The sequence below is a fragment of the Heterodontus francisci genome, chromosome 37, assembly GCF_036365525.1.
Source record: "Heterodontus francisci isolate sHetFra1 chromosome 37, sHetFra1.hap1, whole genome shotgun sequence".
Classification (NCBI taxonomy): Eukaryota; Metazoa; Chordata; class Chondrichthyes; order Heterodontiformes; family Heterodontidae; genus Heterodontus; species Heterodontus francisci.
In genome coordinates, this window is record NC_090407.1 from 2179726 (window position 1) to 2200508 (window position 20783).

The 20783-nt window shown below is 42.3% G+C and overlaps 1 protein-coding gene across 11 annotated transcripts in view; it reads right to left on the reverse strand.

Annotated features, from left to right (window-relative positions):
- Nucleotides 1-20783, reverse strand: part of rap1gapa (RAP1 GTPase activating protein a) — a 475427-nt gene that overhangs the window by 288509 nt on the left and 166135 nt on the right. The gene's annotated exons all lie outside the window — the stretch shown is intronic.

The following is a 20783-nucleotide window of genomic DNA, read 5'->3' on the forward strand; positions in this document are numbered from 1 at the left end:
AAATAGCAGCTTCAATAGGAAGGCAGTTTAAAATGAACCAACAATCAATTCAGGATTCAAGAAATCTACCTCAGAATATGCCTATTACAATTCAAAATATAATCTCTGATTTTGTGTCTGGATTTTTCATTATTATTTTAACACTGGCAATTGTCATTTGCATTAACGTAAATTCATTTGAAAACTCTTTGCAGTTTTCAAACTGCAGAATACTGTAATTACTTTTGAAATCCATAATCTATTCACAGGGTAAAACCTGAATTATCAACTTTGTACTTCAATGAACCAGAGAATTCAATGCAACACCAAACCTTCCATCAACAGGAGAAGGGGACACTCCTGCTTTTCCTGACCAACAAGCAGTGCTGGAAAAGCACTTACCTCTTCATGGGAACAGGAATGTCCATTCAACCCTTCGAGCCTGTTCCGCCATTCGATGGGGAATTGTGACCCAATGCCATTTGCTCATATCCCTTAATAACTTGTTGTTAATTTTAAATCGGAGATTGATAGATTTTAGTTAACAATTGGCCCAGCCTCAACTGCTGTTTGTGGAAGAGAGTTCCAAACTTCTATCGCCCTTTGTGTGAAGAAATGTTTCCTAATTTCACTCCTGAAAGGTCTGGTTCTAATTTTTAAACGATTCCCCCTAGTCCTACACTCCCCAACCAGTGGAAATAGTTTCTCTCGATTTACCCTATGTGTTCCCCTTAATATCTTGAAAACTTTGATCAAATCACACCTTAACCTTCTAAATTTCAGGGAAAACAACCCTAGTTTGTGTAACAAAAGCAAAATACTGCAGATGCTGGAAATCTGAAATAAAAACAAAAAATGCTGGAATTACTCAGCAGGTCTGGCAGCATCTGTGGAGAGAGAAACAAAGTTAACGTTTCTGGTCTGATGAAAGGTCATTTTGTTTTTATCCTAGTTTATGTAATCTCGCCTCGTAATTGAACCCTTGGAGTCCAGGTACCATTCTGGTAAATTTACGCTGCACTCCCTTCAAGGCTAATATATCTTTCCTGAGGTCTGGTGCCCAGAACTGTTCACAGTACTTCAGGTGTGCTTTAACCAGAGCTTCATGTTGCTGAAGCATGGTTTCTACTTCCTTGTATTTTATTCCACTAGGTATAAAGGCCAGCATTCCATAACTTTTTGGATTATTTTCTGTACATCATGACATTTTAATGATCTATTTTACCTGGATCCGAAGTCTCTTTAAACCTCCACTGTTTCTCTTCAGCACAGTACTCCACGTCTCCCTTTAGCGGTCAGGTTTCCATCCGAGCCACACAGCCTCATTAAAATATTTAAATGAGCAGCCCTCCTCCTGGAAGCAGATTGGTTGTCCTCATGACCTCCATTAAAAATGGAAGTAGGCGAGTTTGAGACAGGTTAGGTTTGGGTTAGAGGTTTTAAAATTTTACCTTCCCACCAGACCCAAACCAACTCATTAAAACTACCCCCATTGTATGGAAATGGGGAGCAGGCCCCTCCCTCCAGCCGACATGCTCATAGCCCTCAGTAGCTGGAAGGTCTAGCTCCACAGGCCCCAAGTCCCAAACATTCTCTCTCAGAGACTAGTTTATTTTTTAAATGCCAGTGTACTTTACAAACAGCGCAAATGTCTCTACACTTTTAGGCTTTTATTCTCTTGAGTATAGATGATGATTAAGGGTGATCTAATTGAGGTGTTTAAGTTGATTTAAAGGATTGATAGTTTCTCTCTATCTACCCTATTTCCTCTGGTAAGGGGAGTCCGGAATAAGGGGGAACAACTTTAAAATTAGAGCAAATTAGAGCGAACAGGGGTAATGTCAGGAAGCACTTCTTCACACAAAGGGTAGTGGAAATCTGGAACTCTCTCCCTGAAAAAAGCTGTTAAGGTTGGAGGTCAATTAAAATTTCAAAATTGAAAATGATATAATTTTGTTGGGTAAGGTTATTAAGGGATAGAGAACCAAAGGTGGGCAGATGGAGCTAAGATACAGATCAGCTGTAATCTAATGGAATGATGGGAACAGGCTCGAGGAGCTGAATGGCCTCCTCCTTCTCCTTTCAATGATTTCTTGTAAATAAAGGTTAGACATTCCTCAAAAGCACAGTCATTTTAAATGAATGCATGAATTAGATCAGTCACAAATGTAAATCCACGTGGATGAAAACAAACATGACCATAAGTAAACACACTCAGACCATCTGCAGGAAACCTTCTCACTAACAGGAGCAATGAGGTCAAATAGCTGTGAATCTTGTGGACTGGATGGTGAAGTGGGTTAGACAATGACCTTTCACCTGTGGAGTTTGGCTCAAATTCAGTTCAGACTGATGGAATGGAAGTTCCCTTGGGAATGGCTCCAACACAAAACTACCACGAATTCAGCATCAATTGGCCATCTCGATTCGAGAAAGAACAAGACAGCTTTTGTCAAAAATGGAAGAGTCCTGTTGGTGCAATAGATGACATGCCTGAGACTGACTCAGACATTCTGTTGGAGCTTTTAATTGTACTACATCTGACCTGGAAATGCTTTCATGCTGATCCTGGGTGCCAGAAATGGAGCAAGTTCCATTTCCCAGAACTAAAATACCTCGTACGCTAAAAAAACCAAACACACAGAAAAGAACAGACCTTTAACTTAAATGAATTAAAAGCTTTAGTAATAAGCAACGCTGTGCTCAAAAGCAACCTGTGTGTTTGGGTCTGTGGTGAGCAGCTCTACATACTCAATGGACTGGAGTCACTGACATTGATATCACTGACTGGTGTGTTCAGCAGTCTTATTGATTTGAAAGAAAGCCATTCCCTTTGACAGGAGAATAGCTATTACCTTGGAAAATCACAAGATGTATGATGCTTGAGCCAGAGTTCATTTCCTTATTTCAATTAATTTCGCGCAAAGACCAACATTTGCAGATTGTGTGTGGGTAGTCTGTAGTTTTCTGCCACCTGGTGTTTGTGTTGGCACCAAGTCAATGAGATTATTATATCTGACATGCAATTTTAGCAGAATGCCTAGTGAGCAGATATTTCTTTTTCTATTAATGAATTATTTCGTTCTAAGTTCTTCAAGTGAATGTGTATGGGTTATATTTTTTCTTATTCACAAAGGCATTAAGCTTTACATCATTACAAAGCATAGATTACTTCATGCACAATGGAGCAGCACCTAAAAGTAAATTGTAGCTCCAGGATTTAATGATAAAAATATTGACTGTAATATTTTGCTTAACAACTTCTGTGAGCATCAGAAAACATTCAAGGCTATCTCTTAATTCTCAAACAACAGCCAATATTTGTAAAATATAGTCGAGCACATTGAAGGTTTGATAATGATGCTATTTAGTATGTAATTGTAGCATACAAGTATGATGGCTGTACTACTTATTTTACATCGTAAACCTCCTTTTGCATTGATCTCACTGTGCTAGAAGCAAAGGGTGTTCATTCCCAGAGTTTGGAAAGAAATACATAAAAGGTCTCATCTGCAATGATAAAGCAAGTGATTTTCAACTGTTTTCTGGAAACTTATTTCCTTTAAGCACTACAGATGGACAGATCAATGCATTTGTTTTCTGTGGATTTGTAATAGAAAAAAGCCAAAAATATCTAAAACATTCATCAAATCTCCACACCAGCAATTGCATTACCAAAATAAATTAACACAAACATTTAAATTGAGAATCTCCCTCTAAACTTAAAATATGGTACAGTTCTTCCACATCTTACTGTCTGTGCACATGACTCAAAAACAACCACTGTTCACACTGATGATCATGTAGTTTTTTTGGGGGGAACAATGCTGTGTGCCTTTATGGCTAGAAAAGCAGCAGTGCTGCTTTAAGGCAACAAGCTCCAGAGACTGAGTCAAAGAATGCTAGCTCGTTGCTCAGGATACAGCCACTCAGGACCAAAGATCGAGTGATACAATGTTACAATTTAATTTTGAACTGGCTTATAGAGGAAACAGACTGTTCTAACTCTCAGACACAGATGTACTGAAGGAAATGAGAGCTCTCTCGCGGTTTATTAAAACCTTATTAATTATACTCTCAGAATTCTGATGTCAAACCAGATTAATTTCTTAAAAGCAAATAACCAAATTCCTTTAACTACTTAACTGTAATTGTTGAAATTCATTGCTGGAAAAGAAGAGTATCAATTCAACTGCTGAATTAGACAATGGACTGTTCTACAGTTGAAGAACCTTTTATGTTCCCCATCGGACGGCTGTGAGGACCTCAAGCAACCTTGGACTATTCCACATTGGAAAATTTCACCTCGGCAGGAGCGTAAATATGCAACTACACTAATTTTTCTCTTTTAAATGTTGTTTATATCTTAGTAGTGTTTAAGAATTTTGTTTTTTTATTTAAACAGTTAATTTGTTGATCTAAAGACATCTGGTTTGGTTAGCATCATTCAGGGGTTAATAGATGGTGCAATTTGGCTGGGTCTTTCTTTAATTTGGGAAGTTTAAAATGATATGTTAGGCGATCTGTGGAGAGACGGGACTGATTCAACAGTGCATTTCTCCCACCACAATCAGAATTATATATTTTAATTGGGGGTTTTGACTTGAGTGGTCAGTTGTAACAACACAGATAAAAAAATGAAAGTAACTGGAACTGCTTGGAATAAATGACAATGTAAAACCTGCAACGAGATGTTCCGCACCCGTTGATTTTCTCTTCAGTTCTCTGTTACACTCCTTTATTGTAGGTGTACTTGCTGATGTCTGAGCATAAAGTCTTGCTTTCAATGCAGCTCATTAAAAGTGAGAGTTAATGCTTTACATTTTTCTGTGTTTAAGATATAGGATAAATAAATTCTGGTTGGACCTGAAAACAATTTCTCTAGAAGCATTCATACTCAATAATTTTCCATAGGAGAGTGGAGCTCACAAACAGTGAGTTCTGGCATTCTCTGTGAGTTGCCAATCTCACTTTGAATCACAGAATCATTTCAGCGCAGAAGGTGGCCATTCGGCCCATCGTGTCTGCACTGGCTCTCCGAAAGAGTAATTCACTTAGTGCCATTTCCGCGCCTTCTCCCTGTAACCCTGCACATTTTTCTTTTTCAGATAACAGTCTAATCCCCTTTTGAATACTTCAATTGAACCTGCCTCCACCACTCTCAGGCAGTGCATTCCAGATCCTAACAACTCGCTGTGTAAAAAAAAACTTTTCCTCATGACACGTTTGCTTCTTTTACCAATTACTTTAAATCTGTGCCCTCTCTTTCTCGATCCTTTCACAAGTGGGAACCGTTTCTCACTATCTACTCTGTCCAGGCCCCGCATGATCTTGAATACCTCTATCAAATCTCCTTTCAACCTGCTTTTCTCCAAAGGAAACCAGTCCTAACTTCTCCAATCCATCTTCATAACTGAAGTTCCTCATTCCTGGAATCATTCTTGTGAATCCTTTCTACACTCTCTCCAATGCCATCCCATCTTTCCTAAAGTGCGGCGCCCAGAACTGGATGCAATATTCCAGCTGAGGCCGAACTAGTGTCTTATACAAGTTCAACATAACCTCCTTGCTCTTGTACTCTATGCCCCTATTAATAAAGCCCAGGATACTGTATGCTTTATTAACCGCTCTCTCAACCTGAGGGGTCTGGACAGAGTAGATAGGGAGAAACTGTTTCTACTTGTGAAAGGATCGAGAACGAGAGGGCACAGATTTAAAGTATTTGGTAACAGAAGCAAAAGTGACATGAGGAAAAACGTTTTCATGCGGCGAGTGGTTAAGGTCTGGAATGCGCTGCCTGAGTGTGCGGTGGAGGCAGGTTCTATTGAAGCATTCAAAAGGGAATTAGACTGTTTTATAAAAAGGAAGACTGTGTATGGTTATGAGGAGAAGGCGGGGGAGTAGCACTAGGTGCTAGGTGAATTGCTCATAAGGAGAGTCAGTGCAGACACAATGGGCTGAATGGCCTCCTTCTGTGACCTAACGATTCTGTGATTTGCCACCTGTCCGTTCATTCCACCAACTTGTCTCTGTCTTTTTGAAGCTTTACATGATACTCCTCACAGTTCACAATCAAACAATTCCTTAGTGGTGTAGATACAAATGCAGGCAGGCAGATTTACCTTGTGTTTACCTCCTCCAGCAACAGTGATAGGTCTAAGAACCTACCTCGTATTCTGATGAAAAATATTTCAATCTAGAACATGCTGCCTGGAAAGGGTGGTTGAAGCAGATTAAATAGTAACTTTTGAAAGGGAATTGGATAAGTTTGTGAAAACAAATAATTTACAGAGCTGTGGGGAAAGAGCAATGGAATGAGATTAAGTGAACAGCTCTTTCAAAGGGCTAGCACAAGCATGATGGGCCAAGTGGCTGCTTCCTATGCTGCATCAGTCTATGAAACACAAAAAATACTGCTGGATAGGAAAGATGATCTTTTTCTTGTGCATTTGATTGTTGCCCATGAACGTATTTATTATACTCACAAACCTTTTTCCTCCAATAGTAAGTGTTCAGATTAGTGGAGAATTGAATTAAAAATATATTTGAAGTGGTTTGATTTGTTCCCTTTGTTTTACTGATGGATTTAAGCTTGAGCAGGCAGCAAAATCTATCATTTGGATTCATCATTAGGAGTTCCTCATCCATAATTTATCTGCAAACTTCCCTCATGTTCAAGTGATTTGGTTTCTATGTCTTTGGTTGTGATTTTTGCTACTTTTGAATATTAAATGATGCAGGAAGTGAGATGTGATGGAGAAAATTGGAGCCAATATGCATTTATTTATATAAACATCTTAGCTCAATGCACAAGTATTCATATTTCACTCAGTGTGGTCCCAACATTATAAATAACCTAGAAAACATGCACTTAAAGAAATCCTGTTAAGTTGATGCAGCTGTAGTTAGAAAAGAATAAAGTCACAGAAATGCTCGCTGTTTGTATTCTGGGATGGAGGAAAGATCAAAGAGTTGGAAACTTTCCCAGTTAGTATTTGTAATATCGGGTATTCAGCAAGGCCTGGAAAGGAGGAGGATATAAAATATTCGCTGGAGCATTTAGTTAACTGAGGCCTTGACTTTTAGAAAAGGGAGAGAAGGGTGGTTAAAGGATGTCAGGTTATTGGGTGAGCAGAGGCAAGGAAGTACATACCAGGCACTGAAGAAACCAACTGTACCACAGGTGACTGACTGAAGATTAGTACTGGGTTTTTCTAGTTTCATTGGTTCGATTTGTTGTATTTAATTTGAGTAAAATAATAATGTCATGGCTGTAGCTGGGCACATGCATTCACTTGTCACACTTTGCTTTCCATCAGGCTGGAATTATCCTGAAGTTAATGTGAATCCCAAGCAGTATGAAACATCCACCAGATCTCTCTCAGTTTGTCTTTACTGCAATGGTGAATCAGCTTAACAGTCTAACTCCTGATTTTGCTGATGCACATCCAAACTACTGTGTGTTGATGCAAAGCTGGCTGTGTAGTGTCACAGAACTGTTTTCTCTCTCCTCTTTTTAAAACAGTGTGCTTTTAAGACTCTGTTTAAAAACAGTGTACCTTTAAGACTGTGCAGCTTGCCAGCAGCTGCACCTGTTTCCTGGGCCACAGCAGGAGAGCGAGGTCACATGGTGTACTGTAACTTTTAACTGTTGTTAAAGACTGGCTTTAAATGGTTTGAACTAGAGTCCAGTGAAGCATGCTCTGAAGGAAGAAGTTGTATATTTCTCTTAACAGGAAAACATACATTTATCTTCAGGCTCTGTATTGCCTAAGGAGAGAAAAATAAACCTGGAAAAAAGAACATTTGTCTTCAAGAGGAACTCTCTGTCATTTGTGTTTGCTGGAATTCTCAGTAAAGTTTCTGATGAAAAACTACCAATTTTAGAATCCAAATAGATCTGTAGCTATACTCATTATTAAAAGAATTGTGTGATGCCTGCTGCAACCAAAGTGCTTCGAATGCCGATCTATTAAAAGACGGTTTTGTCAAATTCGCCTGGAGACTTTGAGTGGCATCGGATTGTTCTAATCTGGGACACCTCACCAACCAGGAACATAACTCACCAGGACTTACAACCCAGCTACTTATTTTATTCCTAAGAAATACTATTTTTAAAACTGGTTAACTGTTGATTTTTGAATGTATGTGTGTGTGCATTAGGGTGAAGAGAAAATAAGAAGTTATTAAAGTCTTTAGACATAAATTTATCTTAATAGTGTTTAAGATTTAGTTTATTAATAAATAGTTAATTTGTTGCAGTTTAAAGATACCTGGTTTGGTCTGTTTTACTCTGGGGGTTACTAAAGTGTTTAATTTAGCTGATTTCTGGTTAGGTGGGAAAACTTTAATAATATGTTACGACCTATGGAGTGATGGGACTGAATTGACAGTGCATGCTCCCGCCTCATCGGAACATATTAATTGGGGCTTGCGTCTGGGATCATATTAATTGCTCTCGCATCTGGGATTATATTAATTGCTCTCGCGTGTGGGATCACATTTATTGCTCGATTGTCTGAGATCCAATCCAAATCCAATGCCAATGACGTTAATTATAAGGGGATTAATAATTTGAAAGAGTAAAAATAAAAGGAACCAGGTTTCTTGTATAATAGGGTAAAGTCTGTATCATCAGAATGGTATTAGCAGGTGCAGCAGAGTTTCTGGGAAAGGAGAATGTGTCCCTCGGTGACTTGACAACTTTAACTAAGAATAAACTAAAAGAATTGGCAGCAAAATTGGGGTTAGAGTTGAAACCAGGTGCCAAAAAGCAGTGATAATTGACATAATAACCCAACATCTGCAATTGGAAGAAGATGATAGTAAGTCAGAGAGTGATGCAGTGGAATTGACTAGAATTCAGTTAGAAACAAAAAACTTGAAGCTGAAAAAGAATTAAGAAAACTTGAACAAAAGAAAGGAACAGCAATAGCAATAAGAAAACCTAAACTTCACAGAGAACGTGAAAGAGAAGAGAGGGAATTTAGGTTAAAAGAGATAGAACTAAGACAAGGGGGTGGTCTTGAATCCAGGAAAAGTTCTGGTCAGGAAGAAATTGAATTCAGCCCACGACCCAGTGAAAAGTTGTTCAAATTCATACAAGCTCTTCCTAAGTTTGAGGATGGGGAAGTTTGAAAAAATAGCCAAACAAATGAAATGGCCAAAGGAAAGCTGGACACTGCTTATGCAAAGCAGGCTGATGGCCAAAGCTCATGAGGTTTATGCCATGCTTTCTGAAGAGGCTTCTGCAGATTATGAGATGGCAAAAAAGGCTATTCTCGCTGCATATGAGTTAGTCCTTGAAGTTTACCGTCAGAAGTTTCAGAACTTACGGAGATTGGTTGGGCAGACATATGTCGAATTTGAGAGGGTGAAGCAAATTTATTTTGAACATTGGATATGGGCATTAAAGATAGAAACCACATATGAGAACCTTCAAGAATTAATTTTTTTTTTTAGTTTTTATTTAGAGATACAGCACTGAAACAGGCCCTTCGGCCCACCGAGTCTGTGCCGACCATCAACCACCCATTTATACTAATCCTACACTAACCCCATATGCCTACCACATCCCCACCTGTCCCTAGAGTTTAAAAATTCAATTCCTTCAATAGTGAGAACTCAGGTAGATAACCTGAAAGTTTTGAAAGCTGGGCAAGCAGTGGAAATTGCTGATGATTTTGAGCTTGTGAATAAGCCAAAACCTTTTGTCCATCACCCCCATAAACCCAAAAAGGATAGAAAGTGGGAGATGAAACGAAGGCAAGTATCTGGGGACAAGAAGGAACAGCTGGGAATTCCCCAGGATCACCTCCTCAGGCCAGAAAGGAAGGTGCTGAGGGTAGAAGTGAGGTTCGCAAGCCAACATTGTTATCATTGCAACAAAATGGGTCATCTTTGTTCAGAATGCTGGAATTTGCGAGGCAAATCCATAGGACCTGTTGGGGTATACACAAATGACAGAGAATTCCTCTTGAAGACAAATGTTCTTTTTTCCAGGTTTATTTTTCTCTCCTTAGGCAATACAGAGCCTCTCCACCCCATACCCTTTGATCCCTTTAGACCCAAGAGCTATATCTAACTCCTTTTTGAAAACATACAATGTTTTGGCCTCAACTGCTTTCTGTGGTAGTGAATTCCACAGGCTCACCCTCTCTGGGTGAAGAAATTTCTTCTCATCTCAGTCCTGAAAGGTTTTCCCGTATCCTTAGACTATGAGCCCTGGTTCTGGACTCCCCCACCATCGGAAACATCCTTCCTGCATCTACCCTGTCAAGTCCTGTTAGAGTTTTATAGGTTTCTATGAGATCCCCCTTCACTCTTCTGAACTCCAGCGAATATAATCCTAACCGACTCAATCTCTCCTCATACGTCAGTCCCGCCATCCCAGGAATCAGTTTGGTAAACCTTTGCTGCACTCCCTCTATAGCAAGAGCATCCTTCCTCAGATAAGGAGACCAAAACTGCACACAATATTCCAGGTGTGGCCTCACCAAGGCCCTGTACAATTGCAGCAAGACATCCCTGCTTCTGTACTCGAATCCTCTATTACCGCAGGAGGAGGATAAGCCAGTACAGGTATGTCAGGTAATCGGGACTGTTGAGAAGGAAAAGAATATTGAGGATGAGGCAGAAGGAGGCCTAGACAATTCTCAGATTGAACCTCCAATTATAGATTAGTGAATACAGAATGGCTAGGAAAATTGGACAACATGCTTTTGCACTTAGAGCCAAAACAATGTGAAGTCCTAACCAGGCTTTTCACAACATTTAAGAGAGTCGATAGGGACAAGACAGGATGTACAACCCTAACCACACATGATGTGGATATAGGGGAATCCATTCCTTTAAAGCAACATCCTTACCGCTCAAGACTAGACAAACAGGCCCAAATAAAAGCAGAAATCCAATACATGTTGGAAAACGACGTGATCAAACCTAGTCAAAGCAGCTGGAGTTCACCAATAGTTCTAATCCCTAAACCGGACAGGTCAACCCGATTTTGCACAGACTACAGAAAAGTCAATGTTGTAATGCAGGCAGACGCATACCCAATTCCTCATTTAGAAGACTGTATCGACAGAATAGGCAGGATACTGGCAAGTTCCTTTGAGTCCTCGAGCCAAAGAGATATCAGCTTTATCAGTGCCGGGTAATGCCATTTGGGCTAAAAAATGCCCCAGTCACTTTTCAAAGATTAATGAATCAGGTGGTAGCCAGTGTTCCCAATGGCGTAGTATATCTCGATGATGTATTAATATATAGTAACGCTTGGCAAGAACACTTAAACCAGCTAAAAATTGTGTTTAAAAAAACAATTTGTGGACTTAGTGATAAATCTGGAAAAAAGCGAATTCAGAAAAGCAAGAGTGACTTATCTTGGACATATAGTGGGACAAGGACAGGTATTGCCAAAAACGGCAAAGGTGCAAGTGTTAATGGAGTTCCCTATCCCTAAATCTAAATGTGGGATAATGAGGTTTTTAGGGATGTGCGGTTTTTACTGGAAATTTGTACAGAACTTTAGTACTGTGGCTGCTCCATTAATTGATTTGCTACAAAAAAAAGAAAAACAAAGTGCCTTGGTCAGATGAATGCTAGGCAGTTTCTGAAAAGCTAAAGGCAACCTTAACTAAAGAACCAATGTTGGCTGCTCCAAATTTGGCTAAACCCTTTAAAATAGCGATCGATGCTAGCGACCTGAGAGTTGGTGCAGTCCTACTGCAGGATGACGAATCGGGCATAGAGAAGCCAGTAGGACACTTTTCAAGAAAACTAAATCGCCACCAAAAATAGTATTCCTGTGCTGTGGAAAAAGAAACATTAGGGCTTTTGCTGGCTCTCAAACATTGCGAAGTATATGTCTGCCATGATTATAAAGAAACACTAATATACACTGGCCGTAACCCATTAACATTTGTGGAAAAATTTTAAAACCAAAATGCTAGAATCTTTAGATGGAGTTTGTTGTTACAGCTTTATCATTTGAAAATTGTACATATTTGGGGAAAAAACAATGTTATCGCCGATGCTTTGTCACAAATTTAACCATGTTAAGTTACATGTGTTACAATCAGGTGAGGAAGGGGTCTCAGGCTCCCCTCTGGCCTCTTTATTGGTTTGACAATAACAGGGTTTATCTTTTAAAACAAGGTGTTTTTAGCTTAATCTCAGTGAGTCTTACTCATTGCTCTCTAATTGTAATTGTAAATGAACCAATCATTCAGGCTTTCGTAGGTTTAAACAAGAAAGGTGTGAGTTTATTAACTTTATCACTAACTCAGTTAAAATTATTAAAAATATGCGACGCAACCACGCTAGCATGCATATGAGATAAACACACACACAAATAGATACAGAGGAGGAGAAAGAATTAAAGGGGGTGTTATGATCCTGTAGTTTTTTTCCCCGTGAAGAATGAGGTGTGCCTTTCTGGCTGGAAAAGGAGCAGTACTGCTTTAAGGCAACAAACTCCAGAGACTGAGTCAAAAATTATCGTTGCCCCGGGATACAGCCACTCAGAGAGTGAGGATCGAGAGATACTTTGTTGCCGATTGACATTTGAAACTAGCTGAAAAACTGGCTTTTGAGACACAGTTAACAGACACATACAGACTGTCTGCCAGCATATACTGAAGGAAAAGAAAGCTCTCTCTCGTTTTATTTAATACCTATTTATTATACTCTCAGAATTGTGATGTCAAGCCAGATTAATTTCTTAAACGAAAAATGACCAAATTCCTTTAACTACTGAACTGTAATTGCTGAAATTCATTGCTGGAAAGGAAGAGTATCAATTCACCTGCTGAAAGGCTACGGAACGTTCTACTATTGAAGAACTTTTTTTTTCCAATTGGACCACTGCGAGGACTTCAAGCAACCTTAGACTGTTACATGTTGGAAGATTTCACTTCGGCAGGAGTGTAAATAGGCAAGGACACTAATGTTTCTATTTTAAATGTTGTTGTATATATTAGTAGTGTTTAAGAATTTAGTTTTTCTAATTAAACAGTTAATTTGTTGATCTAAAGACACCTGGTTTGGTTAGCCTCATTTGGGGGTTAATAGATAGGACAATTTGGCTGGCTCTTTCTTTAAAAATGATATGTTAGGCGATCTGTGGAGGGACAGGACTAAATCAACAGTGCGTTTCTCGCGCCACAATCAGAATTGTATATTTTGATTGGGGGCTTTGACTTGAGCAGTCGGTCATAACAGGGGAGGGTTTGGAGTAGTAGATGGAATTCAATTACTGTTTGTGGTTTTGCTGTAAAGTCTTTGGTTGGAATTGCAGTCTTGCAGTTCTTGCTGGGGCCCAAGACACACTTTCAAACTTGCTTATCTGGTACCAGAAGGCTGAAGAGGTCTTCTGTCTTGAGGCTTAACTTGCTTCCATGGGTCCCTGGGACTTTGCTAGAGCGAGAGAGCGAGAGTGTGAGAGCGCGTGAGAGCGCGTGAGAGTGAGAGAGTGTGAGAGAGTGAGAGAGTGAGAGAGTGAGAGAGTGAGAGAGTGAGAGAGTGAGAGAGTGAGAGAGTGAGAGAGTGAGAGAGTGAGAGAGTGAGAGAGTGAGAGAGTGAGAGTGAGAGTGAGAGTGAGAGAGAGAGAGAGAGAGAGAGAGAGAGAGTGAGAGTGAGAGTGAGAGTGAGCGTGAGAGTGAGAGAGATAGATAGATAGATAGTGGTGCTTTCTTCCTGAAGTTCAATTTCAGTCTGCCCCAAACATTTCAGTGAGGCACAATTCAAACAGCACCCATGTTGGCCAGCAGGTTAGTCATGTGACCAGCTCTTTGTTTGAACAGCATCGTCTGTGAGGATTATTGATTTCAAAAAGTTCTCCAGTCACACTCAGTAGGGGCTGTGGAGTGCTAGCTCTTACACAGACAATGGCTCTCAATGTCTTTTGATCATCATGATTGACAAAATCTCTCGCTAATTGAATCAAGGAGCACTCCCGTTGTCTCAATGCAACTATCTGTCAGAATGCAAATATGCAGCCATGTTGTCAGCCATTCAGGTCTGTGGTCTTTTTAAACAAGTTATGTACAATGTCCAGTAAAAGTTCAAATAGGGTTTCATATGATGAAATTAATATTTCCATTTGGCCAGTGTGGTTTCCATCATTCATGAATGGTGATGGTACAAAGAAAATTCTGTAAATTATCAGAAGAGTGAATGGGGTTATGAATGTGAAAAAATGTTGAGTGTTTTTTTCTGTTTTTTGTTTGCATTGTAATGAAATGCATTTTAAGAATGGAGTTTCATTAAGCTAAGGGCAGAGGTGTCACGGAACTGTTCTTTTTCTCCTCTGTTTAAAACAGTGTGCCTTTAAGACTGAGCACAGTATGCCAGCAGCTGCACCTGTTTCCTAGGCCACAGCAGGAGAGAGAGGTCACATGGTGTATCACATGGTGTACTGTAACTTTTAACTGTGGATAAAGACGGGCTTCAACTGGTTTGAACTAGACTCCAGCAAAGCATGCTCTGAAGGAAGAAGTTGTATATCTCTCTTAACAGGAAAATGTACATTAATCTTTAGGCTCTGTATTGTCCAAGGAGAGAAAAATAAACCCTGAAAAAAGGAACATTTGTCTTCAAGAGGAACTCTCTGTCATTTGTTTGTGTTTGCTGGAATTCTCAGTAAAGATTCTACTGAAAAACTACCAATTTTAGAATCCAAATAGACCTGTGGCTATACACCTTGTTAAAAAGAACTGTGTGATGCCTGCTGCAACTGAAGTGCTTCGAATGCCTATCTATTGAATCACGGTTTTGCTGAATTTACCTGGAGACTTCGAGTGGCATCTGATTGTTCTAATCTGGGACACCTCACCAACCAGGAATGTAATTCACCAGGATTTACAACCCTGCTACTTATTTTATTCCTAAGAAATACTATTTTTAAAACTGGTTAACTGTTGATTTTTGAATGTATGTGTGTGCGCGCATTAGGGCTAAGAGAAAATAAGAAGTTATAAAGTCTTTACACATAAATTTATCTCAATAAGGTTTAAGATTTAGTTTATTAATAAATAGATAATTTGTTGTTGTTTAAAAATACCTGGTTTGGTCTGTTTTATTCTGGGGGTTACTGAAGTGTTTAATTTGGTTGATTTCCGGTTAGGTTATTAATGGGAAAACATTAATAATAGGCTGCGCCCTGTGGAGCGATGGGACTGAATTGACAGTGCATTGCTCCCGCCTCAGTCATTACAATAGCCATATAGTAAGAACTTGATGGCAAATTAGATTAGGCAGATTTGCAGCTTTTGCGCTGATTGCGACGAAGATCTCTGATATGTGAAGGGCACCAAGGTCACGAGCACTTGTCCTTTCTCTTTCAAATGTTGATCACCCTGCTGGAAATTTTCATCATTTGTCTTTATTTGGGACTAAGTGAAGGAGTCAAAGGCCATCTAAAAATACAGGAGAATCTACTACGCCAAAGATTGGGCAGGATTGATCTTAGTGCTTTTATTGAATTGGAGAACCAGGTCTTTGTGCATTTTCACATCAAGAGACCTCATTTGGTATTCCTGTGCTGTCACTATGTTGTCAAAACGTTTATCATTTTAGCCCCTTATGATTTTCCAACCAATAAAACATGGATTATAAAATCATAACTGTGCTCGAAAATCCTCATTTGTTTTTGTGATTCTTCTTCGGGTAACAAGACAAAAATATTGAAGATGCAGTGAGATGTGATTCACATTGCTATTCTGAAGGAATGCCCAAACATAAGGGGCCCTCTTATACACACACACACAATTTTATATTATGCGGAACCTATTTCTGATTAGGTTTTAATCACAGTTGCAGTCATTTAGTAGCTTCTGTAAGTTCTTTTGGGCCTCCTTATCTCGAGAGACAATGGATACGCGCCTGGAGGTGGTCAGTGGTTTGTGAAGCAGCGCCTGGAGTGGCTATAAAGGCCAATTCTGGAGTGACAGGCTCTTCCACAGGTGCTGCAGAGAAATTTGTTTGTTGGGGCTGTTGCACAGTTGGCTCTCCCCTTGCGCCTCTGTCTTTTTTCCTGCCAACTACTAAGTCTCTTCGACTCGCCACAATTTAGCCCTGTCTTTATGGCTGCCCGCCAGCTCTGGCGAATGCTGGCAACTGACTCCCACGACTTGTGATCAATGTCACACGATTTCATGTCGCGTTTGCAGACGTCTTTATAACGGAGACATGGACGGCCGGTGGGTCTGATACCAGTGGCGAGCTCGCTGTACAATGTGTCTTTGGGGATCCTGCCATCTTCCATGCGGCTCACATGGCCAAGCCATCTCAAGCGCCGCTGACTCAGTAGTGTGTATAAGCTGGGGATGTTGGCCGCTTCAAGGACTTCTGTGTTGGAGATATAGTCCTGCCACCTGATGCCAAGTATTCTCCGAAGGCAGCGAAGATGGAATGAATTGAGACGTCGCTCTTGGCTGGCATACGTTGTCCAGGCCTCGCTGCCGTAGAGCAAGGTACTGAGGACACAGGCCTGATACACTCGGACTTTTGTGTTCCGTGTCAGTGCGCCATTTTCCCACACTCTCTTGGCCAGTCTGAACATAGCAGTGGAAGCCTTACCCATGCGCTTGTTGATTTCTGCATCTAGAGACAGGTTACTGGTGATAGTTGAGCCTAGGTAGGTGAACTCTTGAACCACTTCCAGAGCGTGGTCGCCAATATTGATGGATGGAGCATTTCTGACATCCTGCCCCATGATGTTCGTTTTCTTGAGGCTGATGGTTAGGCCAAATTCATTGCAGGCAGACGCAAACCTGTCGATGAGACTCTGCAGGCATTCTTCAGTGTGAGATGTTAAAGCAGCATCGTCAGCAAAGAGGAGTTCTCTGATGAGGACTTTCCGTACTTTGGACTTCGCTCTTAGACGGGCAAGGTTGAACAACCTGCCCCCTGATCTTGTGTGGAGGAAAATTCCTTCTTCAGAGGATTTGAACGCATGTGAAAGCAGCAGGGAGAAGAAAATCCCAAAAAGTGTGGGTGCGAGAACACAGCCCTGTTTCACACCACTCAGGATAGGAAAGGGCTCTGATGAGGAGCCACCATGTTGAATTGTGCCTTTCATATTGTCATGGAATGAGGTGATGATACTTAGTAGCTTTGGTGGACATCCGATCTTTTCTAGTAGTCTGAAGAGACCACGTCTGCTGACGAGGTCAAAGGCTTTGGTGAGATCAATGAAAGCAATGTAGAGGGGCATCTGTTGTTCACGGCATTTCTCCTGTATCTGACGAAGGGAGAACAGCATGTCAATAGTCGATCTCTCTGCACGAAAGCCACACTGTGCCTCAGGGTAGACGCGCTCGGCCAGCTTCTGGAGCCTGTTCAGAGCGACTCGAGCAAAGACTTTCCCCACTATGCTGAGCAGGGAGATTCCACGGTAGTTGTTGCAGTCACCGCGGTCACCTTTGTTTTTATAGAGGGTGATGATGTTGGCATCGCGCATGTCCTGGGGTACTGCTCCCTCGTCCCAGCACAGGCATAGCAGTTCATGTAGTGCTGAGAGTATAGCAGGCTTGGCACTCTTGATTATTTCAGGGGTAATGCTGTCCTTCCCAGGGGCTTTTCCGCTGGCTAGGGAATCAATGGCATCACTGAGTTCCGATTTGGTTGGCTGTATGTCCAGCTCATCCATGACTGGTAGAGGCTGGGCTGCATTGAGGGCAGTCTCAGTGACAGCATTCTCCCTGGAGTACAGTTCTAGGTAGTGCTCAACCCAGCGGTCCATCTGTTTGCGTTGGTCAGTGATTATGTCCCCCGATTTAGATTTGAGGGGGGTGATCTTCTTGATGGTTGGCCCAAGAGCTCTCTTCATGCCATCATACATTCCTCTGATGTTTCCGGTGTCTGAGGCCAGCTGAATATGACTGCATAGGTGTTGCCAGTAGTCGTTTGCGCAACGCCTAGCTGTTCTTTGTGCAGTACTTCTGGCTGCTTTAAGTGCTGCGGATGTTAAATCGCTGGGGGCTTTCTTGTAGTTCAAAAGTGCAATGCGCTTAGCGGCTATGACAGGTTCCAGCTCTTCATTATGAGATTGAAACCAGTCTGCATTTCTCTTCGCACTTTTGCCGTAGGTGGTCAAAGCTGACTCATAGATGGCGTCTCTGATGTGGGCCCACTTGGTCTCAGCATCCCCTGTGGGAGTGTTTTGAAGGGCTGTTACAAGTGAATTTAGAAATTTTTGTAACAGCTGTGGGTGAGAAATTCTGCTCGTGTTGATGCGCGGGTGGCCCTTCTGATTGGAATGATGCAACTTCTTTGGTCTGAGTCTAACCTTGCTGCACACCAGGGAGTGGTCGGTGTCGCAGTCCGCACTGTGGAAGCTGCGTGTGATTTGAACACTGTTTAAGGCGGCTCGCCTTGTGACAATGAGGTCTAGCTGGTGCCAACGACGTGATCTTGGGTGCCTCCATGAAACCTGGTGACAGGGTTTAGTGTGAAAGAACGAGTTGGTGATGCAGAGGTTATGATAGGTACACAACTCAAGCAGTCTCTGCCCGTTCTCATTCATCCTTCCAACGCCATAGCGCCCAAGGCAGGAGGGCCATGAGTCATGGTCGGCCCCAACCCTGGCATTAAAGTCCCCCAGCAGGAATAGGTGTTCGGTGTTGGGGATGCTGCTAATGATGTTATGGAGTTGTTCATAGAACTGGTCTTTAGCTTCAGGTGCGGAACAGAGTGTTGGAGCATAGATGCTGAGTAGGTGTACTGGACCAGAGGTGGTGAGCAGTCGGATGGACAGTATGCGTTCCGAGCCATTTGAGGGAGGCTCTATCATGCTGAGCAAGGAGTTTCTGATGGCGAAGCCCACTCCATGCTGTCTTGGTTCTTCAGGATCCCTGCCCTGCCAGAAGAAGGTGTAGTCTTGCTCTGCTAGAGAGCCACTTGCGGGGAGGCAAGTCTCCTGAAGTGCTGCAATGTCCACATTGAGTCTACTGAGCTCGTTGTTAATGATGGCGGTCTTCCGAGAATCGTTGATTTGTGTAAGGTCTTCCGACAGGCCAGGGCACATAGTTCTGACGTTCCAGCTTGCAAAGCGAAGGGCTGGTACCTTCTTTCCTTTTTTCATGTTGTTTGGTGCGGTGTATCAGTCCACCTTTCGGGCAATGACCCTGAGCTCCAAGCACTCATTGAAGCAGGCAGACTGTGGCGGGACAGAACCTTATTGACCGGGGGCTGCCCGGTTTGAGGCGGGCGGTAGCTGTCCAGTGAGGTGCAATGACCTCTCCCACCGACAAAGGCAACCCGTGGCGCCCAGTTTCTACGCCAATTTATCTGGACTTATAACCCGTAACTGCTGCCTTCCGTGTTGTTTCAGTCGCTGTGAGGCAACTATGGAGTGACCTCTCCATGGCGCATGCCTGGGCAAATTTATGGAGGTTGAGAGTTGCCCAGTCGTCAAAACCCCCCTCTCGGCCTTTCTGGTGGGGTCCAAAGGAGTGCAGGACACGACGTTTGGCACCAGTATGGCTGCAGGAACTGCCGGAAACATGCCAAAGGTGACACATGACCGCCTACGGGGTTCCGCTCCGGATTTTCTGTTAGGGTTTACTCCCTTAGCCTTGGTCTCTCCCGAGACGCCCACAAGGCAGTGGGGTTGTTGGGGCCCCTACACAGGTGTAGGATGGTGCCGGTGGGAGGAGGGGATGCAAGGGGGAGGGGTAGAGGGAGGGGGTGGGGGGGGGTGCAGGGGAAGGGGGTGCGGGGTGAAGATGGTGCGAGGGGGGGGGGCGGGCTGGGACGGGGTGAGCTGAGAGGGTGGAGCAGGGAAGGGGACGGGGGTGGGGGGGGGGCGGGTGGAAGGGGGGTAAAGGGGGGGTGGAATCTGGTGCAGGTAATAAGCCATTTCCTCAGTGCCCACCATCGACGTCCGGAAAGCTCATCCACGTCCTTCGGGAGGTGAAGCATCATTTGGCAGACTTAGAGGTGATTACATTTGCTAAGGGTTTTTTTTTTTTGCAGTGGTTTAAATAAAGGCATGCAGCATTGCCGACAGTGCGCTGCAGATGCTCTCCGAGCCATCTCCCGCGGGCGCTTTGAAGTTGCGGCCGGGGGGGCCGTTCGTGGATGTTTTGGGTGTTCGGGGCACCTTTTCACAGGACTTCTCTCGGGTCCCGCAGCTCCTTCTTCACCTCAATGGACTTACCGCATGCCGTGGCTGCAGACACTCTGGACTGTGAAGACAGCAGGATCGGAGATTAAAGTATCGGCAGCTGTTCTCGTCAGTTTCATCCGGATCAATTTCATTGAGAAAACAAAGAGCAGGTGTGGCTGGGGGAGGGCAGTGGGCCCAGGTAACATAGACTAAACTAACTGTTAGCCTTTAGATAGGGCTAAAATGAACTGATTTAAAGAGCCAGGGGAATTTAAACAGTTTAAGAGGGCAGATTGGGGGAGAAAACGTTAGGGATGGGAGCAGATGGCCATGGATAGAGTTGAACAGCTAGGGAGCTTCCAGCCCTGTAAGTAAATTGAATAAAACACCCACACAGATTGTTAAAATATTTTCACAGAAATAGTACATTAGATGTTGCTTCTGGTCCAGCAATACTTGTTCTTAAAACATTTACATTGTATAGAAGCATAGAAATATATAAAATAGGAGCAGGAGTAGGCCATTCGGCCCTTCAAAAAAATAATGGCTGATTGTCTAATTCAGTACCCTGTTCCTGCTTTCTCCCCATATCCTTTGATCCCTTTGGCATTGAGAAATATATCTATCTCCTTCTTGGATATATTTAATGACTTGGCCTCCACTGCCTTCTGCGGCAGAGAATTCCCCAGGTTCA